The following is a 24,173-nucleotide window of genomic DNA, read 5'->3' as shown; positions in this document are numbered from 1 at the left end:
CAAAGTATTCAGGGCCCAGTAACTAAAGATCCATGATTTCTATTTAATAGTATTTGTTTTGTGATTCTGAATGTAGACTGTTTTAATTGTTTTTGTTCAAATAAGCAATAGTATGGAAAGGATTTTTTTACAAAATAAAATACTAAATCTTGATTATTAGGATAGGAAGAGATGAAAATATTTCCCACTGCACCAAAACCTCTAAGAGCAGTAAATATTTCACCCTCCCAGACCAACATAAACCAAGATGATAAAAAAAAAATCTTAACTCTCCCAGATGTTGCAACCCTGTGCTGCTATCTATTTAATTTTGAGACAATAATACTAGTTGATGTACTTCATATTATTGGTAATTAAATTTGAGTCACCACTAAAGAAAAAGATAAACTTTTAAAAAGAAAAACAAAAGAAAGGAAGGGAGGGAGGAAGCAGAGAGAGAATGAAAGGGAGGAAGAAAGAAAAAGAAAAGAAGGAAAAAAGAAAGGAGAAAGAAAGAGAGAGAGAGAGAAAAGAGAGAGAGAGGGAGAGAGGAAGGAAGGAAGGAAGGAAGGAAGAAAGAAAGAAGAAAGAAAGAAAGAAAGAAAGAAAGAAAGAAGAAAGAAAGAAAGAAGAAAGAAAGAAAAGAAAAGAAAGAGAAAAGAAAGAAAGAAAGAAAAGAAAAGAAAAGAGGAAGGGAGATAGAAAGAGAGGGAGAAAGAACCAGAAAAACAGTCTCTTGGTCTTAATTTCCTTTAGAAAGAAAGACAATAGAAAGGAAAGAGGAAAGGAAGGAAGGAAAGAAAGAGAAGAAAGGGAGGGAGGGAAAGAAAGAAACAAAGGAAGAAAGAAAGGGAAAGAAAGGAATGGCAGAAGAAAGAATGAAAGAAAGAAAAAAGAAAAGAAAAGAGGAAAAGAGAAAGAGAAAAGAAAAAAGAAAGGAAGAAGGCAGACAGAATAAGAGAAAGGAAGGTAGGAAATGCATTAATGGAGTTGTATCACTCAGTGAACTTGATTGGTCATTTAACAGATGACCTATTTAAAAAAAAAAAAAAAAAAAACAAGTCATGGATCCTTTTAAAGGTTTTTCCTTCTGAATATCATTTGACCCATAAAGTAAATTTATCTATAAAATGTTATTTCATTTTTGAGGAAATTATTCTTGATAAAATGCTTGTTTTTGACTGACTTTTTAAATGGATTAGTTCCAATGTTAACAGTCAGGATCCTGGAAGCAGTCCTTTAAGTTCTGAAATTAAATCTCTCTAGGTCAAAGGACAACTTCCTTAACCTTTCTATTAAAAAGTGTTTCCATTGAAGCAATGGAAATAGGTGTTTCTTAATGGGAGTGGCAAGTATTCACTGTGTTGAACCTGCTAATAAGACAGCAGAATACCTACATCTACATCCATCACTAGCCACAAATATATTTTTGGATAAAAAAAGGTAATGCAGAATTATTTGGATACAGAGAATAAAGAATCTAAGGAAGAGGGACAAGAACAAAAGAGTACTGGACCTGACATCAAGAGATATCAATGGGTTCATAGTTTAGTAGATGAAATCTTGAACTTGAAGCCAGGTCAGTTACATCCTAGCTAGATGATTTCAGATATTTCAACTTTTTGGGTTTAGTTTCTGTATCCAGTATACATGGGGGTTATACTGGATGATCTTCTAAAGTTGGTCTCTTTTAAGTCTAATATTTTCTGAGTCCCATATCTTGTGAATGCTATCAATGCTTTCTAATTTCCCTCCCTCTTCTTTCTTCCCTCTTCCTTTTTTCCTTCCTTCCTTCTATCCTTCCTTCCTTCCTTCCTTCCTTCCTTCCTTCCTTCCTTCCTTCCTTCCTTCCTCCCTCTCTCATCCATCCTTCCTTCCTTCCTTCCTTCCTTCCTTCCTTCCTTCCTTCCTTCCTTCCTTCCTTCCTTCCTTCCTTCCTTCCTTCTTTCCTTCCTTCCTTCCTTCCTTCCTTCCTTCCTTCCTTCCTTCCTTCCTTCCTTCCTTCTTTCTTCCTTCCTTCCTCCTTTCCTCCCTCCCTCCCTCCCCTCCCCCTCTCTTCCTCCTTCTTCCTTCTTCTCTTCCTCTCACCCTCAATTTCTTCTTTTCTTCCATCTTGTTCTGTGCAACTTAAAGTCTTGGAGCCTCATCTGTTAAATGAGGGTGTGCTTTCTATTTCATAAGGTCATGAGGATAATGCTTTGTAAACAAAGGATTGTGTGAGTTGTTTCGAAGAGCATTATAGATTCACACAAATTGAGAATTGGACCCTCTCATTCTGACCCCCCCCCATGCCTGCACTTAAAAGAGAGCTAGAAGCTCAGCTTTACGAGGCAATTATATTCTAATGATGTATAACCTGAAAGATGTTATTCTAGTCTCCTAGTTGCAGACTATGTTGAAATAGAACTGAAACAAGTCTTTCTACTCCACTGTATCACATCAATTCAACTACATCGTGTTGTGGGAACCCAAAAATAATCAGTTCTGTCGTTCTGGGGCTTATTTGAAGGAGCCAGACACCCTAAGATTTATCCATCTTGCCAAATTGTCTCCTACAGTCTCGTACAGACAGTTTGGTCTTGTTCCTGTGATAAATCAAGGTCACCATTCTCTGAGCCACAGCCCCATGAAGACCACACTGGACAAGAGTCTCTTTTTTTGTCTGTGTGTAAGGAATAGGAGCTTTAGGAACATGGAGTGGCCTCAGGCAGCCACTTTAAATTCAGCAGGAGGTATTTTTAAACTCATTTGAGAATGATATACTCTGCTGAAGGTATCAGATGTTAAAATTCTCAATGTGGCAAAATAGTCAACTTCTATTGCATGTAACTATCCAACTCTGCCAGTCATCATGCTGATTTGTCTTCCAAATCCTGAGCCCTCCTTTTCCTTCACTGGAAGAATGTAAAAACTTTCAGAATATAAAGCCTGCTACAAGATGACTCCAATTTACCTAATTTACCTTTTATAGTCTAAGATGATATTCGAACTCTCTGTCTCTCACTCTCATTCTCTCCCCTCTCCCCATTGGGTCTCTTTAGCTGTTTGTGTCTCTTTGGCTCTGTTTGAGTCTTTTTTTGTCTCTTTGTCTCTTCCTCTGTCTCTCTGTGTCTTTGTGTCTCTCAGAATTATTTTATGTTAATTTGTATTTATTTATCAGTATACATGATAACATTCTCATGAAATATAAAGCCCAGCAGGCAGGGATTATCTCCATTGTCCATTGTGCTTCTATATGCCAAGGACCTAACAGAGTGTCCTTTGCATACAGTAAAATCGTGACCACTAAACGTTGAATTGAGATTTTATTTTCCCTTCCCATTGTTATTCCCCTTCCTGCTTGTTTTAGTTGCTGCTAAGGACTTTTCTAGAGGCAAGTCCATGTAGTTGGCAGCTTCTGTTTTGCTCAGCACTAAATTAACTATACTAACCAGATCCTACTTTATAGTCTCCATTAGGAAGCACGTCATGCTCCTGGGTCTAGCCACTGTGGGCTTCTATACTCAAAGTCCTAGAAGCAGCTCCCCTCATTAGGGCATCTTCAACAGTGAATCCACCCATAAAAGAGAGTCATTATAAATAACCACGGCAATTGTGCTTCATTCTATCAAACTTTATCGCTACTGAACATTACAAGCATAAGAAACATTAGTATTGCCTTTTGAACCTGAACCTTCCCAAGTCCCAATTTGGGTCTATGCAGTTAAATTGTCAGCCCAGGTGATAAAAGTTAGGTGACCTCCTTCCTCCTTCTCCCAGTCTCCAATCTCTAATGCTGAGAACTTCTAAGACAACAGCTGATATGGGACTTTTTAGGAAAAGAGATAAGGAAGGAGCAAAAAATGGGAGAGTATTCTTAGGGTACCATTCTGATCACCAGGGGGCATTGCAGGATTAAGAGAGGTATAGCTGCACTCCATGATCCAATTCACAGCCCAACAACAAACAGTGTCATCATTTTTCTGCTCTGCTTGTTTGTTGCTGCTTTGGCTCATAAATCAGTTTTGTTTGTTTGCTTGTTTTTTTTACTGTCCCATGTTCCCATATCTATCTTTGGAGTTTTACCATTTCCTTTCTCATAGATAGATGGGTAGGTAAATATGCACCCATATTTTTTTCTAAAGGTACTTTTTCTATACTTAGTTGGTTAATAGGTTTTAGCCAGATCATATGGTGGTGTTGATAATGGTGGTCGTGTTGATATTGGCAGCATGGTTTATTAATAAAAATCTGACCTTGAAAGCAGGTATATCTAGGTTTAAATTTTATTTCAAAAACATAATATTTATATGACCCTGGGAAAATCACCTCATTTCTTGGTATTGTAGGTCAATGGCATGAAACTCAGAAAAAAAAAATAGAGGACATTAAACCATATATAAGCATCCACTTGGGGTTATTTAGTTTTAAAATGTGGTATTAGCATGTGTTTATTTATATGTATTTATTATTCTACTTATTTTATTTATTTATTCTAATTTCCCAATTACATTTTAATTGTAATTGTAATTCAGGTTACATTCGTGGACAAATTATTTCAACTTCTGCTCTCAAGAATATTTTCACCTAATAGTTTTCTATATCAATGAAATCACAGGTCCAGTTCCTATAATAATATTACTCTTCCTACTCCTCCTACTCCTACTCTTCCTCTTACTGACTCATATTTACATATCACTTTAAGGAATTCAATTCATAGCAATACTAGAAGGTTGGTCTTATTATTATCTTGATGTTATAGAAGAGAAAATTGAGAATCTGAAAGGCAACCAGGGTCACAAAGTTAGTATGAGTTTCAGGAAATCATCTGAAATATTTGTTTTTCTATATTCTATTTTGAATTTCCAAGAGAACTGCCCCCCAAAATCTAAAGCTACTTTAGATCTTATCTATTCCAACTCCCTCAATTGAAAGTTGAGGAAACTGAAGCCTAGTGATTTTAACTGACTGCCCAGTGACACATGGAGGAAGGGAAAGACAGGATCTGAATACAGTTGCAATGACTCCCCTCCCCTTCCCCCCCACCCAACCCAAGCTGAATTCTTCTACATTATTCCATGATGTCTTTTATTTTGTCAGCCAAGGACAACATTCTGTAGAATAAGGTTAGTAAAACATGACTAACAAGCTGGAGGAAGCCAAGATAAGCTAGGAAAAAGGTTCCCAGTTCAGGCTACGCATATACTCAAGGATAATATGAAGCTTGTCAAGAGGAGGGATAAGGAGAATCTAGGATTCACTGTTGAAGTTGCCCTGATGAGGGGAGCTGCTTCTAGGACTTTGAGTACAGAAGCCCACAGTGGCTAGACCCAGGAGCATGACGTCCTTCCTAATGAAGACTATAAAGTAGGATCTGGTTAATATAGTTAATTTAGTGCTGAATGAATATGTTTCGTTTCTTATGTCTATTAAACTATAAAATTTATTTCTTCTCACATTAAATAGAGAATTCAAGAAAGTTGAGTATAGAAAAGCCAATGGATAAAGAGACTGAAAGACTAGCAACTCCTAAACAACAACATAGTAAAAGAAGGTATATCAAGTGACTCTTCAGGTAGTTCATTTTGGTTGGCCTTGAGTAACCTCTTGGTGCCTTTAAAGAATCTAGGAAGACAGGAGAAACATTATAGAACTAGAACTGAGAACTATGGCAATTAGAAAAAAAGGAAAGAAGATAGGTCCTTCTAATTGTAGGTCAATGATCTTGATGTTGATTACTGGCAAAATTCCAAACCACAATCTTAAAGCATTTATTTTAGGGCATTTGGAAAGGAAAGCATGCTTACTAGTAGTCCATGAGATTCATTAAGAGCAAGACATGTCTAATGTCTTTTTGGACTAAAGTCATTTTGGAGGGGCAGGATTAATGGATGAATAGGCTAGGGAAATGCTACAGATATAGTATTGCAAAATAGTTGACACAATTTCCCATAGCATCATGGTGGAAAAGCTGAAGAACTATGACATGATTACAATATAGTTAAGTAGTCTCAAAACTGAGTGATTTTATGATCCAATCATCTGTGAGTCTTTAAGATTAGTGAGTTAAGAGTGGAGAAGCACTCTAATGGTATGCTACAAAATTCTGCCATTGGATTTGTTCTTTTTCACTGATTTGGATGTAAATTTATATTGGATATTTTATATATATATATATATATATATATATATATGTATGTATAAACACACACATATATTTACTGATTTGGATACAGAAATATATTCTAGTAGGCTGAAGAAACCACCCTAATTTTACATATCAAGATAACAAAACTAAGTGATTCAATATATATGTCTGTGTGTGTCTGAGTCTGTGGGTACGTATATCACTAGTTGATAGGAATTTCATTGATGGAAATGATATTAAAAAGAGGATTATTATCTGCAATATCACTATACCCTAAAAATCATGGGACATTTCTATCTGACTTGCATTTGAGATCTTCCATATATCTTGTCTCTCCCATCAGGATGTGAGCTCCTTGAGAGCAGAGGTGTATTTGTATCAGTAGAACTTTGCACAGCATTTTGCACATATTAAGTGTTTTCTAAATGCTTTAGTTATACTACATTTAGAATGTTATATTTTGTCCTGAATACCATCTTTTAGAACAGATAATGGATGCCTGGGGAATAGAGAAAGGAAACCACCTCTGACCCTGGCCAAATCATTTAATCCTGACTGTTTCACCAAGACTAAAAAAAAAAAAAAAAAAATAGTCACCTCCAAATATTTGAAGGATACTTATATGGAAGTAGATATTTTACTTAGCCCTACCAAAAGACATATAGGGCCAATAGATCAAAATTATTGATTCAATATAAGTAAAGTACTTCCTGATCATTACAATTGTGCAGACATAGGATTGCATCATTAATAGTGGTCTTCGGTTAGGGCTGAATTACCATTTTATGGTGATACTACAGTGGGGATTACTACAACAGATATAAGAATGAACTTGATGACATTTGGGTTTTCAATTCTATAATTCTCTAATCCTTTTCTAAAAATCTCAGGAAGCCAATGATGATAGTTCCAGTTAGCATATTATTTATTTTTTGGATTTTTGGTCCATCAGGTGTGAGAGGGCTTATTCTTCCCCTCCTGGGTGGGTGTACTAGGCAATAAGGCACAGAAAAAGTAGGACTAAAGGTGCTACTAAACACTGGAGCTAACCACTGGCACTACTACCCATTCCAGGGACTAAACAGGAAATATCTGATCAGAGAAAAGGATAGTTAATATGTAATGGATTGTAGGGGAAATTTTAACAGTAGAAGCCAGATAGGGCTCATGAAAGTGATGTGTGGTCATAGTTTTCAGTGCTATAGGATGTTTTCATTTTATATTTTTTGCATTTATGTTTACAGCTGGTCATCTTTGCTCTGGGACATATTAGGAGCATATGTTGTGTCCTTGGCCCCTTCCAAGTTGATCTTTAGTTCAATATGGTGTTTTTTAGTATGAATAATATCATGCCACCAGGAGAGATCAATGATAATGACCTGTGTCCCAGATGTAGCTTTTAACTATATATCTGCTATGCTAACTTCCCAAAGTTGAGCCCCACTTGGTAGCACTACAATGTGCAACTATGGCTCTGTCTCTGATAGTTATCCTTTGGGAAGACAGATCACCAACACATCCATTTTTTAAATCAATTTTTCAATAACTAACATAAGATATCACAATAGAGATATATTTTGGGGCAGGCTAGGTAGTGCAGTGGATAGAGCACTAGCCCTGAAGTCAGGAGAAGCTGAGTTCAAATCTGGTCTAGACACTTAACACTTCCTAGCTGTGTGACTCTGGGCAAGTCATTTAACCCCAATTGCCTCAGCAAAAAAGAAAAACATAGAGATGTGTATGAAATTTGGTTTGCCTAAAATTAAAAAAAAATAATAAACTCACAGTATTTCTTGTAAAAAGATATCATCAAATTTTAAAAGATGAACTTGGAACAAGTTTTAATCACCTATGAGATACATTAGAAATTCCAATTTGTAGTCCTGAACTAATTAGTCTTCCATTAAATTCAAATGCCTCACACTGTCATACAGGTAAGTCTGGAGTTCTATATGATTACTCCAATAGATCCTATCAACCTGGCAAACTTTGACTATAGGCCCTTCAATGAAGTCTATGATTTTTTTTCCAGAGACCAACATGATTTATACAAAGAGACTCGGGATGAGAAGGTTGGTCACCAAATGATGAGTTTTTAGACAGATATGAAAGGGATTACTGCAGTACTTAAGTAACTTGTGATATTTGGGACATGCATTACCACAAACCATTAAATGCTTCTGCAAATAAGCAGAAGAAAGAAGTTAATTAGTATAAATGCTATCTATAATTTTACTTTGGCAGAGGGCAGATATACAAAAAAAGCAGAGTAGGTCACATGTTATTATATCCTTGATTTATCTACTGACACTGGAAGTAAGACTACTTACCCAATGGGCCTAAGTAAATCCTAAGTGGACACTACCATTACCTGGGAGGAATTGTCCAATGTAGAGACAACATGTGGGTTGTCTTCTCTCCTGTTTCTCAACTCTTTAATAGTCCTATGAAAATAAGACTACTAGCTCACATTTATACTAGGGTTTAAGATTTATTTGTAGAACTTTGTGACATTATGTTATTTGATCCTCACAATTACTCTATGGATTAGGTCATAATTATGTCCATATTTCAGGTGAGGAAACTGAAATTCCATAGGTATGAAGAGAGGGGAGAGAATAAGCATTTAAGTGTCTATTTTATCTTAGAAACTCTAAAATATTATTTCATTTGCTCTTCATGACAACCACACTGTGAGACAGATACTACCATTATGTCCATATCAGAGTTGAGGAAGACAGCAGTTAAGTGACTTTCCCAAGACCATATAGCTAGTAAATGTTTAAGGCTAAATTTCAACTCAGGTCTACCTCACTTCAGACCCAGCATTCTAAACAATGTGCTAACAAAACAACTAAAATGATTTGCCCACAATCACATCACTAGCAAGTGCTTGAGAAGGAATTTGAACTCAGGTCTATTCTAAGAGCAACAAGGGAACGCAATGGATAGATTGTAATATCTGGAGTCAGGAAAACCTGAGTTCAAATCTAGCCTCAAGTACTTACTAGCTGACTTACCCTGGACAAGTCATTTAACAATGTTTACCTCAGTTTCCTCATCTATAAAGTGAGCTGGAGAAGGAAATGGCAAACCATTCCTGGATTGCTGCCAAGAAAATTGCAAATAGAATTACAAAGAGGTCAAACATGATCCAATATATTCACAACCACAACAGCAACTTTTAAATTCCAATTCTAATAGTCTATATGAATTTAGAAAATCTGCATCAAAGAATAAAAATTATTGAATTTATTCCTTTTTAATCCAGTCTCCTTCTCTGAGCTCTAGTTATATGACAAGAAGAATTCCAAAAGAAAGAAAAAGCAAAGAAGAAGAAAGAAACATGGAAAGGAGGAAGGAGGGGAGGGAGGAAGAACTTTGTTTAACAAACAAATGAAAATTTATTTATATAGTGCTTGACATGTACAATACACTAAGCAATGAAGATACAAATAGAAAAATCAGTCAGTCCTTGCTCTCAAGGGGCTCAGATTTTAAAGGCACCACAAAGAGTCAATCTAGTAGAGATGGAATGGGAGACAGATCAAATATGTTGATAAAGTCTAGATTTTCAAGTTGTCTCATAATGTCACCTACCCAGTCGATGAGGCTCAAAAAAAGGTCTTCATATTTTATTTTAAATAACTAAATGAGGAGGGTATTTGCTCAACCTAGTTTTTAAACTCTTTAAAAATGACTATGATATTAGAAACATGCAATCATTTCTATAGGCATGGCAAAGGATCAATATGGTATAATGGAATAGATTATTTATTTAGAAGCAGCTAGAGTAAGTCTTTTTTTTTCTCCTTGTCATATATCCTTTTCTGAAAACAGTCTTAGTTTTAGACTTATGGACAGTTCACTCTTAACTTTCATAGATTATTTTGCTCAGGGTCCAAGTTGTGTGATATATATTTGTATCCAAGGCACTCATCTTCAGGTAGACCCTCTAACAACCAATCCTAAATTCCTCCAATTGGAATTCCACATGAGTGTCTCTCTCTGCCTCTACAAATTATTAAATTAAGATAGATATGTTAGCATTTTTAAACTAACATATCATAGGTGACTTAAGAATGATTGTATTTTTAAAAATTACTTACCTAAACCACTAGGTATTTGTGTTCCCAGGAACCATAAAATAAACAGTTCCATATTGTAATTCTCACCTTTCTACCTTTTTTTCTGAGAAATGTAAACAGATCCATACAACCATGGCCTCTAGAAGGAGCATATTTATAGACTGCTTATTGTTCCACTTTTATGATGTCCCAAACCATAACTCCCTTCCCATTCTATGCAGTGTTCCCCATTAGAATGTAAACTCCTTGAGGGCAGAGATTATTTTCTGTCTGTGAGTTTCTAGTACTTAGCATAGAGCTTGTTATATTGTAAGTTTTTCATGAGTTATTTTCATTCAATTATCCATTGACTACATAGAGTAGTCTGAAAGACAGAAATTATTGTAGCCAAAGCTCTTTTTCTACATAGTAATAATGTTTCACTTTATTACTAAAGTACTAAGACATAACATTTAGTATCATCACGTTTTGAAGTACTCAAAATCACAGACACCAAAGTCTTGACATCAGTTATGAGTTATGAGTGTGATTTTTTGGTAATTTTTGGAAATTAAAAGTTGACAGTTTACAAACTAGAAATGGAAGATACATGGGAAATGGCATAAATATGTCAGTATCTGGATAGGGGAGGGACTAGATTTCTGGTATCTTTGGAATTAGGAACATTTCCCTCCCAGGCAGAAAAACACCTTCTCAATTTGTTTTAAAAGGTTGCCCAAAACAAAGGTATCAATATATATTAGTCAGATTTTTTTGCTATGGTATATGTGAATCATGGACTTTAAGCTTCTGTCAGTTTCTGTTCTGGGAGGAAATGCAGCAGGAAATAGAGAAAGGAGCACAGGCTCCTTAGCAAGGTCTGAATCCAAATTAGGTTTAAAACTCAAGTATTTGTTTTCCAGCTGTGCTTTTCCTTGTTTAAATGAATTCCAATTTCCCACTTTCCCAAAGAAGTCCAAGAGGACAATCTTGGATTCAGGAATCATCACCTTTTGGCTAGACTATTATTTAGCAATTATTCTCCTAAATGCTTTTCCTTTCTGCGATCTTTCCTCTGCAATTAATCTAATACATGTTACCAAAGTGATTTTCCTAATGTGAGTGGCAAATTCTGGTCAATATTGGCCACTATCGTTCACTACTAAAGCCACCTCTTTGACAGTTAGAAAGTAGATAAGAGACACTTGTGGATCAATCTCCTGAGATACTTAAGACCAGAGATTTCAGCTAATCTGGCTCTGCTACAGTTATTGTACATATATAGAAAATCACCCATAACTTCAATTATACTCAAACTCTTTCAATGATTCCCTATTACCTAAGAAATAATATCTAAATATTGGTACTCAGTTTAATTTAGAAAATTATAGAATGAATACACAGTTCAGACAACTATGCTGGGAATGGGTAGATTTTGACAAAGCAAAAAGAAATCTTTCCCTTCCAGGAGCTTACACTCTAAGAAAATATGGAAAAGAGTTCTCACATTATAATCTTACTCTGCCTTAATTTTTCATTAATTCTACATGTACTTCTAGCTAAACTGGATTGTTCACCACCATAGAATTACTGAATCTTAGAAGCGTCTTCTGTGATCACCTAGTCCCCAATACAACCCACATCCAACTGGTAAATCCCCAACAAATATTCATCTATCAATTGCCTGAAGTCTCTTTCAGGTTTAAATCCCATGATCCTAAGAGTTCCATATGACCTTAAAATATGTACAGAATGAAAGAGATGTCAAATAACCAAGTATTAATCTGAAAGATAACAACTTAAATACCATATAAAAAGATATTAGATGAAAAATATGGTTGGGTTGCTAAATCTTTTAGAACTGAATAGAAATCGATTTGGATTGACCAACCCCAATACCCAGACAATGAGCAGAGAGTAGAGTCCTAAGAAATCTATCACACAAAAATAAAGGGCAGAAGTGACTTCCTTTGATAATCCCAAGGGCAAAGTCAAGGTATCAGACTTCAAGTGCTAAGTATTCTCCTAAGGATCTTACCAATGGAACAACACATTCCTCTTCTATTAATGATTTATTTTTTGTCCATACTTATGGTATTGGAGAGATTATATTTTCTGGATTTACCCTCCAAGAGTTAAGAAGTTTTGCTTAATACCATTGCCATCTTACAGCACAAAAGCAACCTCATCAACAGTGACAGAGAAGGCAGATAAGGAGTTTCTAGGGAGCAATCTTTCCAGATACTTAAGACCAAAGACTTCATCTACTCTGATCTTGATATAGTTACAGCCCACATACAGAACCCACTGCCCCATTGTTTTAGATTGACTTTCTTATTCATCCCTACTGTTGACTTTTCTGTGTCTGTGCCTCAAGAGGCTTGAAGTATTTAGCCAGATTTTAAATAATTAATTTGATGAATCAAGAAATAGAAAAGTCTCTGGGCAGCAACTTTGTAGATATTTTACATTTAATGGCCATGAGAGTTTGGAAGGATAAACAGATTTTAAACTAGCTTAGTCCTAATTTTGGTAAGAAGGCTTGAAGAGCTTCAATTTTAGGGAAATAAAAATGTTGCAAACATAAATGAGGACTGTTTGTATCTTCGTGTGGCTTTCTCATAACCATCATGGTTATCTTTCTGACTCTCCTTGTTATTTTGCTCTTATCCTTATCTTCTCCCATTTTCTTTCTCTTTCCCAACTCTTTAGGCTCAAGTAACATTCCAAATCCTAAAACTCTTACAATAAGACAGATGTACAAGTGTAAATGGGGCTTCCTCCATTAGGACCTTGGAAGGACTTTATTCCTGGGGATCTGGATATCCAAGTATTTTAAGAGTTTCCCTGATATGAGCAAGGGAGAAGGATACCTTGTACAGAGTTAGCCAAAAAGTCTCTCAAGTGAATGGGATAACTTTCTCTCCCACTCAGTCCCTGCACCTGGACAGGAGTTAGGTTTGTAGGCCCTTGCCTCTTTTTAAGAGATTCAGCTCTTAGCATAGTGTCTGGAACATGGTAGGCACTTATTAAAAATCAAATTGAATTTCTGGGTCCTAGTCCCTCTTTTATAAGGAGCTTGCTTCATTTTCAGATTGGATAAGAAGAAAGGGACTAGGGAAGGTTAATACACACACATATACACACATACACACACACCTGGGATTCCCAGCTTCCTGCCATATACATATGATTTGTAACCATGATTATTTCCTCAGGGGAGAAGATGTTGTTGTAACAGAGATACTTATTTATGAGCATATACCTCATATAGCTTCTAAATGTTAAGGCCATCTAAAAGAATTTAAAATTCTTATTTGGAATTCAGATAATTCAATTTAGTACAAGAATTTGTGGAGTACTCATAGACTGTTATGCTAGCCAGGTCATACTGGCTATTGAGAACTGATTGTTAAATGTTTAGTGGAATTATTTATACCTTGGAAATCAGCAAATGTTAAAATCAGGTCTTGATTTATTGTTTTGTTAATTTCTGGACTTAAGAAAGTGATGGAAAACTCTTGGTAATACATATTAAGTTTAAAAGTAAGGTCCATTCTCCCCCAAATTCAAAGAACTGGTTGTTAAATATTTGCCCTCATACTGCTATTTTTAGCAATCAGGTACAGTAAATGATAAGATACTTAGGGTACCTGGGGGCAAGAGTTGGACAGGTGAAAGTTTTCAGACTACATAAACATCAGGATTTTTTTGTTCCTTCTGTGGCAGGAAAAATAGCACATAAATATAATAGGGGATAAGGATGTTAGGAAATATGATCAAGTGATTTTTTTAATTCACAATACTTTTACTCCACATATTTATTGAAAAAAGCCTAAATTAACCATCTTCAATAATACAATGTAACAATAAGTATTTAACATAATCTTGCTGTATTGTCAGTTTACTAACTTAAGTACAGAGAGACACTAGGATCTATACTATAGTGATTAATATATTAAATAGATTACAGATATAGGTGGGAAAGATTAAAGCATATTTTTCTCTCAAATGAAGAAACCCTCATGTTAGGTAGACAGATTATCCCTAGAGTCTCTGTTAGGGCGAAGGGGCTCCGACTTACAACTTGAGTATAAAGGTGGAGTTCCAAGGGATCTCCAAGGGACTATGAGGAAAGCAGGCATTTACCAATATCTAATACTCTATAACAAGATAAGGTTGAATCGGGTTCATGATTTAGAAATAAAAAGTGATACAATAATCACATTAGGATAGTGACCTCTCAGATTTGTGGAAAAGAAAGGAATTTATGGCCAAAAAAGAACTAAAGAATATTTTAAAATGCAAAATGTATTTGATTATAGTAATTAAAAAGATTGCGAACAAACAAAACAATGTAGCTAAGATTTAAAAGGAAAGCAAAAAACTGGGGAAAAAATTTTATAGCCAGTGTTTCTGATAAAGATCACATTTCTAAAATATATAGAGAATTGACTCAAATTTATAAGAATACAACCACTTCCCAATTGATAAATGGTTAAAGTATATGAATGGATAATTTTCAGATGAAGAAATTAGAGCCATTTCTAGTCATATGAAAAAAATGTTCTAATTTATTAATGATTAGAGAAATGCAAATCAAGACAGCTCAGGTACCAACTCACACCTCTCAGATTGGCTAAAATGTCAGAAAAAGATAATGACTAATGTTGGAGGGGATGTGGGAACACTGTAGCGCTAATGCATTGTTGGTAGAGTTGTGAACTGATGCAACCATCCTGGAGAGCAATGTGGAACTCTGCTCAAAAAGTTATCACACTGTGAAGTGTCCAGCAGTGTCACCACTGAGTCTATATGCCAAATAGATCATAAAGGAGGAGAAAAGAACCCATATGTCCTAAAATGTTTGTGGCCGCCCTTTTTCAAGTGGCAACGAACTGGAAACTGAGGGGATGCTGAGCAGTTGGGGAATGGCTGAATAAGTTATGGTATGTGAATGTTATAGAATATTATTGTTCTATAAGAAAGGATGAGCAAGCTGATTTCAGAAAAGCCTAGAAAGATTTATATGAAGTAATGCTAAGTGAAGTGAGTAGAATCAGGAAAATATTGTACATAGCAACAAAATTATGTGATGATCAACTGTGACGGACTTGGATCTTTCTAACAATGAGGTCATTCGAGGCAATTCCACTAGATTTGTGATGGAAAATGCCAGTACATTCAGAGAGAAGAGAGAGTGAATGTGGATCAAAACATGATATTTTTCACCTTTGATGTTATTGTTGTTAAGTTGGTTTTTTATCTGGGTTTTTTTTTTTTTTGCTTTCAATCTGATTTTTCTTGCATGATGAATATAGAAATATGTTTAGAAGAAATGCACATATTTAACCTATATTGGATTGCTCACTGTCTTGAGGAAGGGTTGGGGGGAGGGAAGGAGAAAAATTTAGAACACAACATTTTGCATGTTGAATGTTGAAAACTATCTTTGCATATGTTTGAAAAAATAAAAAGCTTTTATAAAAAAAGGAAGAACAAAAAACAAAGAAAGGAAGAAAGAAAGAAAGAAAGAAAGAAAGAAAGAGAAAGAAAAGTTCAGTTTGAAGTCAGAAAGACCCAAGTTTAGATCCAGTTTCAGACACTTACTAATTTTGTGACTACCCAAATTACTTAACTCATTTGTAAAATTAATTTGAAGAAGGAAATGGCAAACCACTCCAATATCTTTGCGAAGAAGACCCCAAATAGGGTCCCAAAGAGTAGGACAGGACTGAATAGCAGCAAATGTATACAATTCTAGCTGATCTGTGTAAGAAGCATGCTTTCACCCCAAATCTTCATTCCCTGTGCTAGTCTTTTCTATAATAATAAAGAACATATACCTACTGCTTGACACACCTCTTTATTTAATTCCCATTAGCAGCTTTTAAAGTAGTCTAGATATTATTATATCAGTTTTACACTTTAAGAAACTGAGGCTCAGATAAATTGAGTAACTTGTTCATTCATAGTCATACCAAGCTAATAAACAAGTCAGATGAGGGATTAGAACTGAGTTTTCTGACTCCATGTTCCAGCACTGTATCTACTATGGATCAAAATAAAAAACTAATCATAAATTTAGATTTGGAAGGGACTTCAGAGGCCAATGAGTCTAGCACCTGTCCCCTTGCCCTTGTTTTACAGATTAGTAAATTGAGGCCAGAAGAGGTTAAATGATATGTCCAAGATCACACAAGTGGTAAGCATCAGAAATAAGATTAGAAGGCAAGATTTAAAAGCCAGAATATTTTCTAGCCAGCCACATATAAGTTACATAGAGCCTTATGGTAAAATTCTAAGACTTGTAATTCCTTCTTCCTAACTGATCTGGAGTGCCTCCATTTAGTGTGATTTCTTCAGGTCATTTGGACTAAAACTTTCATTGCATTTAGCAAATAGTAATTGCTCAGGAGACTTCCTGTTTACTCTGACTTTGAGACTAGTTTGAAGGAGAGTACTGAATGATCACAGCCCAATAATCCTCACACTGTTCTCTTATGTTGCTTTCATTGTATACATTCCTAGAAATACTTGGGCATTTAAAGCATATTTCCAAATAATTTTAAAGACCACTTTTAAAATTCCAGCATTTAGCAAGGAAATAAGAGTTGTAACTTTACTGTCACCTTGTAACATACACCTTTGATTAAAAACTTTCCAAAGAACTTATCAAGCTGCTGCAAAAGTCCATTTTGGATCCCACACCACCCCCTCCATCCCTCAGAAAACTATTTTATCCTTGGAATGAGCTGCCTTTTTTGGCCTTCTCTCGTATAGGTTCTCCTCTAAATATTGAATTAGCTTTTGTCTGGGATTTGCAAAGAAAACTCACAGAAAGAAGAGACCAGGGTGCATTTGAGTTTCAATTGCTTGGCAGTTCTAAAATTGCAGGCTCAAGACTAGAGGCACAACTTCAAACTCTGATTTAAGAAAAGTAAAAATAAAAAAGTAATTAGTACATCTGCCACCACTCATGGATACACACATGTTTCTCTCTCCTTCTCTCTTTCACCTTTTGTCTCCCTCTCTCACCTCCTCTCTCTCTCTTCCCCTCTTTCCTTCTCCCTCTCTCTTTATCCTTCTGTCTTCCCCCCCCCCTCTCTCTCTCTCACACACACACACACACACACACACACACAAACACAGAGAAAGAGAAAAATGAACTTACTCAGTTATAGTCTCAATTCTTCAGTGAACTCGGAAACTTTGTCACTAGGCAACAGGAAGCCTGGGTCCTTGGAGATTATTACCATAATGTTTGAGTCTAACCTGCAAGTTTAAACAAGAACCAGAGGGGGTTACTGTTTGATGAGTCTGAAAACCTTGGGAAAGTTCAGTAGAGCTGATTGCGAAATGCTTTTAGCTTGATTCCACAGACAGAGGAATTTATTTGCTAGTCAGACAGATCATCAAGAAGGCCCCCCTCTTCCCCAACTGCCCTCTACCTTTGTGCCTGACCACCCTGCAGCACACTTTGCCAGCATTTGTCTAGGGGAGAGTTTTATCAGGTCTATTTCTGACTGTACCCCAGTTTGTGATAACCAAATCATCCTTTCAAGGACATTATCTGAGAATTAAATCATGGAAAGGAAATTAACCAAAAAAAAAAATCTTTAAAATATCTATGCATAACAATAAGTCAACTCTGTTGGGATTTGTGTTCTTATTTTTTAAATTGTGATTTTCTAGAATTTTAAAATTCAGCTTGGAGTGACCATACCTGGTAAGAAAATGCCCAGAGTCTGAGGCCTTTTGAAAATCCTCTTTTTCAAAGCAAGGAATGAATAAGTTTCCATTCAAATCAATGACCATTAAAGTGTGAGCCATTATGCTTGCAGAAAGTTGATTAATACTGGAAGATTCAATTTAATTCAACAACCCTTTATTAAGCACCTTGCTGAGTGCTGGGGATTTAAACAAAAATGAAACACATTTAAGAATCTTGATCATTATATAGTATTTTTTCTTCCAAGATTGCAGCTAACATATGATAAGTACATATCTTAATATTGTAGTCAGATCTTGGTAAAACATACTTTTAATGAGTCTATGAGTTTGAATAAGAGTTTGAGATTTTGGTACCTTTAAAGACAAGTTATTGCCAAGCACTGGTGAGGGAAAAAGCAATCGCTTCTACCTGCAAGGTTAACATCCTAATATCAGCCTCTAATTCAATTCACAAATGTGCACATGAGAAAATAGATGGTCTAATGAAGCCCAGAACCTTTACTGGGAGTGAAGGGAAGAGGAAGGGAGAAGAGAGAGAGAAAGAGAGACAGGCAGACAGACAAGGACAGAGAGAAAGGAGGAAAAGAGAGACAGAGATAAGAGAAACAGAGATGAGATAGACAGAAAGATACTGAGAGATGAGAGAGACACAGACACAGACAGAGACTGAGAGACAGAGACAGAGACAAAGATAGACACAAAGAGAGACAAATAGACAAATAGAGAAGGAGGCAAAGAGACAAAGGTTAGAGAAACAAAGACAAAGACAGAAAAAGAGGAACAAATAGAGGCAGAAAAATAGAGTGATAAAGACAGAGAGAGGAAGGAGAGACAGGTAGAGACAGAGACCAGCCAAACAAACACATACACATACACATACAGAGAGAGACAGATGGAGAGACAGACAGACAGACAGAAAGACAAACAGAGACAGAAACAAAGACACACACACAGAGAAATAGAAGACAGAGGCAGAGAAACAGACGAAAACAGAGAGAGGAGGGAGAGAGAGACAGACACACACACACAGAGACAGAGACGGAAAGAGAGAACTAGAGAAATAGAGACAGGTACTGAGACCAGAGAGACAGACAATGATAGACAGAAACAAGGAGATACAGAGAGATATGAATAAATATATAGATAAATGAAGATATGGGAATAGATAGACATTGAGATATACAGATATATGTATATATAATATATAAATACACATATAAATATGCATATGTTCATATGAGCATATACTTAGATATATGTGTTTATGTAATTCATATATATATATTATATATAGCATATGTATATGGTCTGTGTTTTCCGGTACCTTTAGTCTTGGAACCTAAAGCGCTCAGTAGACTTGTATGAGTCTTTGTCTAATATGTGAAAACATATGCAATAGTCCAGTAAGGCCCAAACTCATTAGAAAACTAGGATGGTAATGAGCTCTTCGAGTCGGAGATTCCAAGTTCAGATCCTGATGCTGCTGTCTCCCTCTGTAACCCTGAACAAATTCATTTTAACTTCTCTTGGATCAGCATCTTCCTCCATAAAATGGGAGAAGGCTCAACTGCCTGACTTCGAAGTTCCTTCCTGCTCTGACTGATCCATGATCAATCTCCAGAACTTCCCCGAAATAAACAACAGCAGCAATAATATTGACAATACCAGCGCGTTGTGCCACAGTAGCTAGAGAGCAACCTTAGAGACAGGAAGATCCCAGGCTAAGTCCATCTTTGACACATATTGATTGCGATTGTAGGAAAGGGACTTATCATACATAGGGCACCAAGTCGTCGTATCGGAGGCAAAGTCAACATAAATCTATAATGGTCGTATTTCCTACTGGTTCTTCCCAATACCAATGAACTTCTGAGTCTGGAGCAATCTCAATAATAATATTGATAATTAACTTAGATCATATAATGCTTTGAGATTTGTCTGGTGATTTCTCAGCAGATTCTCAGCAGATTCTCAGACAAACTTGTGAAGGAGATGCTGTTATTATTTCCATTTTATGGCTGAGAAGATTGAAGTTCAGAAAAGTTAAGGGACTTGCCCAGCACTGAACAGCTAATTAGTACTTGAGCCAGGATTTGAGCCTCGTCTTCCTCTATTATCAAATGAGATAACATATGCAAGGTATTTAGAAATCTAAAAATGCTTTATAAAATGCTATTGTTATTGTTGTTATTATTATTCCTATGTCCAAACTCAATGTCCTATCTATTCTGAAACAAGATCATTTTTAAGACCTGCTAAGAAACTGCTGGTTTGATCCCAGTGCAGGATAGGAAAGTAGGAAAAATGGTTGCAGAATTTCCCTAGAATCCCTTGAACTTTCTCTCAATTTCTTTGCCATCTTTGAGGCTTACCTAAGTTAAATATGGTTTTTTTCTCTAGTACAAATAGACTTGGACCAATCTTTTGGGGATATTTCAGTTTATGTTCACATTCCAGGGGTATACTCTGATTGCTCTGGGTTTTTTGGAACTTAGAGAATACAGACTAGATTTTATATTTTATCATAAGAAGTGTGTGTGTGTGTGTGTGTGTGTGTGTGTGTGTGTGTGTGTATGATGGGGAAAGGGAGAGAGGGAAGAAAGGGGGGAGAGAGATGAAGAATGAGAAACAGAGATACAGGGAGAGACAGAGAATGGGGGAGAGGGTAGGAGAGAGAGAAAGAGAGAGACAGAGAGAGGAAACCATGCAAATGGCATATTGAGATTTGGAGATTTTGGATTAATTTGCTTTCCAAGTCCACAGCTCTAGATAAGGAGGCCTTTAAACTCCATCATTACTAGACCTGCTCTCAGTCTTTTATAAATAGGCCTAGAGTGAATGTCTTGTTAATGTTCCATGTTCCTATTTATTCCTTAAAAAGGAACAGTGGGCACCAGAGTTTTTAAGTAATCTATCAGCAAACTACCATTTCTAAAAGGCATAGAATTCAGGGGTCCTCAAACTATGGCCTGCGGGCCAAATGCAGCATCTGAGGACGATTATCTCCCTCACCCAGGGCTGTGAAGTTTCTTTATTTAAAGGCCCACAAAACAGAGTTTTTGTTTTTACTATAGTCTGGCCCTCCAACAGTAGGATTCCTGCCATAGATGATAGCCTCAGCAAACATGTATCCCATGGAAGTAGATGAAATTCTTAATGCTTAGGATGACAGAATTGGTATCCAAATGCAACTCTATAAACTGGAATAATGGGCAAAATCCAGTTAAATAACATTTGATAGAGATAAATCTAAATTCCTAACCTGAATTTTAAAAATCAACCAAACAAATACAACATGGGAAGATACGAATAGACAGTAGTTATATGAAAAATGACCTGGAAGTTTTAATTGACTAAAAACTCAATCTGAGTCAACAGAGTAATGCAGTAGCCAAAAACACTAATTTGATCATAGGTTGCATGTATAGGGCTCAAACACATAAACTACAAGTGTAATAGGATTGAATTTCACATTGTGTTCAATGTATTTGTATTGTGTCTAGAATGCGAGGGATTAAAATCTCCCTTGCTTTGCTTTGCTTGGACCTCATCTAGGAACGTGTCCTGGCCTAGACATCATATTTTAGGACATGGGAAAAAAAAAACCTATATGCTTCATTTCTGGTTTTAAATCCTCAGCCTTAGTGTGACAATGAATTTTTATAAATGCATTTTAAAAGCCAAAATGGATTCATGTGACCAGTGAATAAGATTACTCTAAAACTAACTAAATGACATCTTGAGGAATGAGAAAGTGAAATAGTAGAAAAATACTGGGGAAAATTAAGAAATTTTCCCCAAAGCCCTGTCTTCTCCCACTTCCTTGTCATAATATTCCCTATGCTCATTAAATTCCTTCTTTAGTGCTATTTTTCCTTCTTCCCATCATTAATGATGTTACCCTTCAGCCCTCATATAACATTTTATCAGAACTCCTAAAATATATAACACAACATTATTTTATGTTATAGCTTTAGATGTTTGTGCTTATCCTACAAGAGTGGAAGTTCCAGGAAGGCAGAGAATGACTGTGACATTATTTAAACCTTTTTCTCCTTTGAGTGCCTAGCACAGTGCTCTGTATCTAATATGTGCTTAACAAAAATGTATTGAACTGGTTGTTCAAAGGCTATTAGTGTATCTAAGGAAAGAGTACAAGTAAGTGATTAGACAGCGGAATGGTGAACAGGCGCATGAGCATAAAGGCATAAGGCATCTGGAATAGATGACTGAAGAGCAGGGAATAGATGAGGTATCCACAGGGTAAAGAACTGGTAAAAAGAAATAAACCTCATCTTCTTTGTCATTTTGCCTAGCACTGGCCTAGAAAAGTAAGTGACTCCCTAGGTTTGTTTGATTTGGACTAAATAATAATGGCAGCTTGCTGTTGGAGAGAAGAGTTAGTTTCCATCTGTGCTACAGAGCAGCAAGAAGTCAGGCCTGAGGCAGCTGCATAAAGAAAATTAAGGGTAAAATAAAAAAAAATAATTGCAGGTATAAGCAGTTTAAAGTGCAAAGATTTATTTCAGAGCTAAATCCCCAGGAAATAGGTTTTAAAACCAAGGTTCTCTCAACTAAACAAAGCTCAGTGCCATGGAAAGAAAGTTAGAGTCAAATAACCAATTATTATCTGTTTGACTGTGGCTTCTCTACTAGGCTTTCAAATCCTACTTTTGGAAAATGAGGATGGAAAGTAAGAGATGATCTCTAAGGTCCCCTTTAGAACTAAGATTCTGTGATTCTGAATCATGTGGAACTTAAAATATGTAATGTTCTATAGTTCTATGTGTGAGACAGTAGAGAGAAAAACATGAGAAAGGGGACGGGAGGATGAGCTAGTATGCTATGTTTCTAGAAAACTGTCTTCACTTAAAATCTTAATATTTTCAAGAATAAGCTGTATAAGTTTTACAATATTTGCCTTACATCAAAATATTGCTAAAATTAATAATTTTTGTTCTTAAAAATAATAACTCACTTATACTGGTCTGTTTCTTAGTTCAGGCAGTAAGAGGTGGTGGAAATTCTGGTCCTTTAACAACAGCTTATGGTGGAGAAAAGACTGAAAAAGTGAAGAGATAGAAATGATGTTATGCCTGACATTGTGACATGTTAATAAGTCACAAAGGAAGACATAATTCCAGTCATTAAATGATCAGGAAAGTAGGGCAGTGGTATCTTTACACGGGATCTATTAACAAAATACCCTCTCAGTTTTACTAGACTATACATTTTCTTTATCTTTCTTCACCTAACAGTAAATCTTGAAAGAAAATGACTACCATCAGCACCTTTTGTACTTGTTCAAGAAAAAATCTTACTAGAACCTCGTTTCCCAGGATAGAAGGTACTGGAAAAACAGGTTGCAGTAAAGACTTAGAAAGCTGCAATTGTATACTCAGCTTTTTGAAAATTAAGGCTTTTCCCCCTTTCATTGTCTCAATTTTATTTCCTGAAAACTCAAAAGAAATATTTGATCTTTCTCATAGGGGCTCCATGAAATAAAATAAATCTAATAATTCATCATAAAGTATATTACTCTGGAAATGAAAAAAAAGAGCTATATAAATGGTAAATAAAAATAAACTGATTTAATGATTCTATTTGGAAACCAAAATTGTTGAATCTCAAAATAAAGCCATTGGAAGAAATGAACAAACTATGGTGAGCAGTAATAAGCATCTGGGTTTATTTTCCACTCTGTATGATATCCCGTTTCCTCATGGCCTAGCCTTTTGCACACAAGGCAGAATCTCAGACTAAGAATAGATTGTTTTCCCCTATCAGAAAGGAAAGGGGTTGTTATTTGTGTGAATGGTTGCTATAAACTCATTCTATAATGCTAGGTCATAGACACTCACCACATCATGTAAATAAAGCCTTACATGGGCTGAGAGTTATTATATACATTCCCTGAGGCAGGCAGAGATTTGCCTTGGGCTTGGTCACCGTGTTCAAAAAAACAGATTAAATTGATAGCTACTCAGGCAAATTTTAGTCTCCTTGGGAACCTGAAACATCATAAACACACACACATGCACGTGTGTATATATGCAGGTGTATTGCATGTATATGTACATGCATGTGTCCATGTGTTTGTTGCATGTGTGTGTACATGTGTGTATGTATATATGTATTGTGCTTTTGTTATATATAATATGCATTTTATACATGTGATATACATTTAGGAAAAGGAAAGAGAAAGAAAGGGAGAGAGAAAGAGAGAAAAAGGCAGCTTAACATAGTGATCAGTCTCTATTCACTCA

At 35.9% G+C, this 24,173-nt stretch overlaps 2 protein-coding genes across 6 annotated transcripts in view; one reads left to right on the top strand and one right to left on the bottom strand.

Moving 5' to 3' along the window:
- LRRC18 (leucine rich repeat containing 18) overlaps positions 1 to 23,785 on the bottom strand; it is a 32,380-nt gene extending 8,595 nt beyond the window's left edge. For 3 of the 5 annotated variants that reach the window (XM_051981895.1, XM_051981893.1, XM_051981897.1), the window contains exons 1-4: positions 23,769 to 23,785; positions 22,886 to 22,969; positions 17,348 to 17,448; positions 17,012 to 17,099 (exon numbers count right to left, since the gene is read on the bottom strand). The gene's annotated coding sequence lies outside the window, so the exon portion shown is untranslated. Of the gene's footprint in view, positions 1 to 17,011; positions 17,100 to 17,347; positions 17,449 to 17,899; positions 18,084 to 19,231; positions 20,018 to 22,885; positions 22,970 to 23,768 lie in introns of those variants that run through there. The other 2 variants (XM_051981894.1, XM_051981896.1) reach the window with 2 other exon arrangements.
- WDFY4 (WDFY family member 4) overlaps positions 1 to 24,173 on the top strand; it is a 370,289-nt gene that overhangs the window by 279,828 nt on the left and 66,288 nt on the right. The window lies entirely within an intron of this gene.

Source organism: Antechinus flavipes, chromosome 2, assembly GCF_016432865.1.
Source record: "Antechinus flavipes isolate AdamAnt ecotype Samford, QLD, Australia chromosome 2, AdamAnt_v2, whole genome shotgun sequence".
Lineage (NCBI taxonomy): Eukaryota > Metazoa > Chordata > Mammalia > Dasyuromorphia > Dasyuridae > Antechinus > Antechinus flavipes.
The sequence above is the reverse complement of the archived record's forward strand: the minus strand, read 5'-3'. Positions and strand labels throughout refer to the sequence as shown.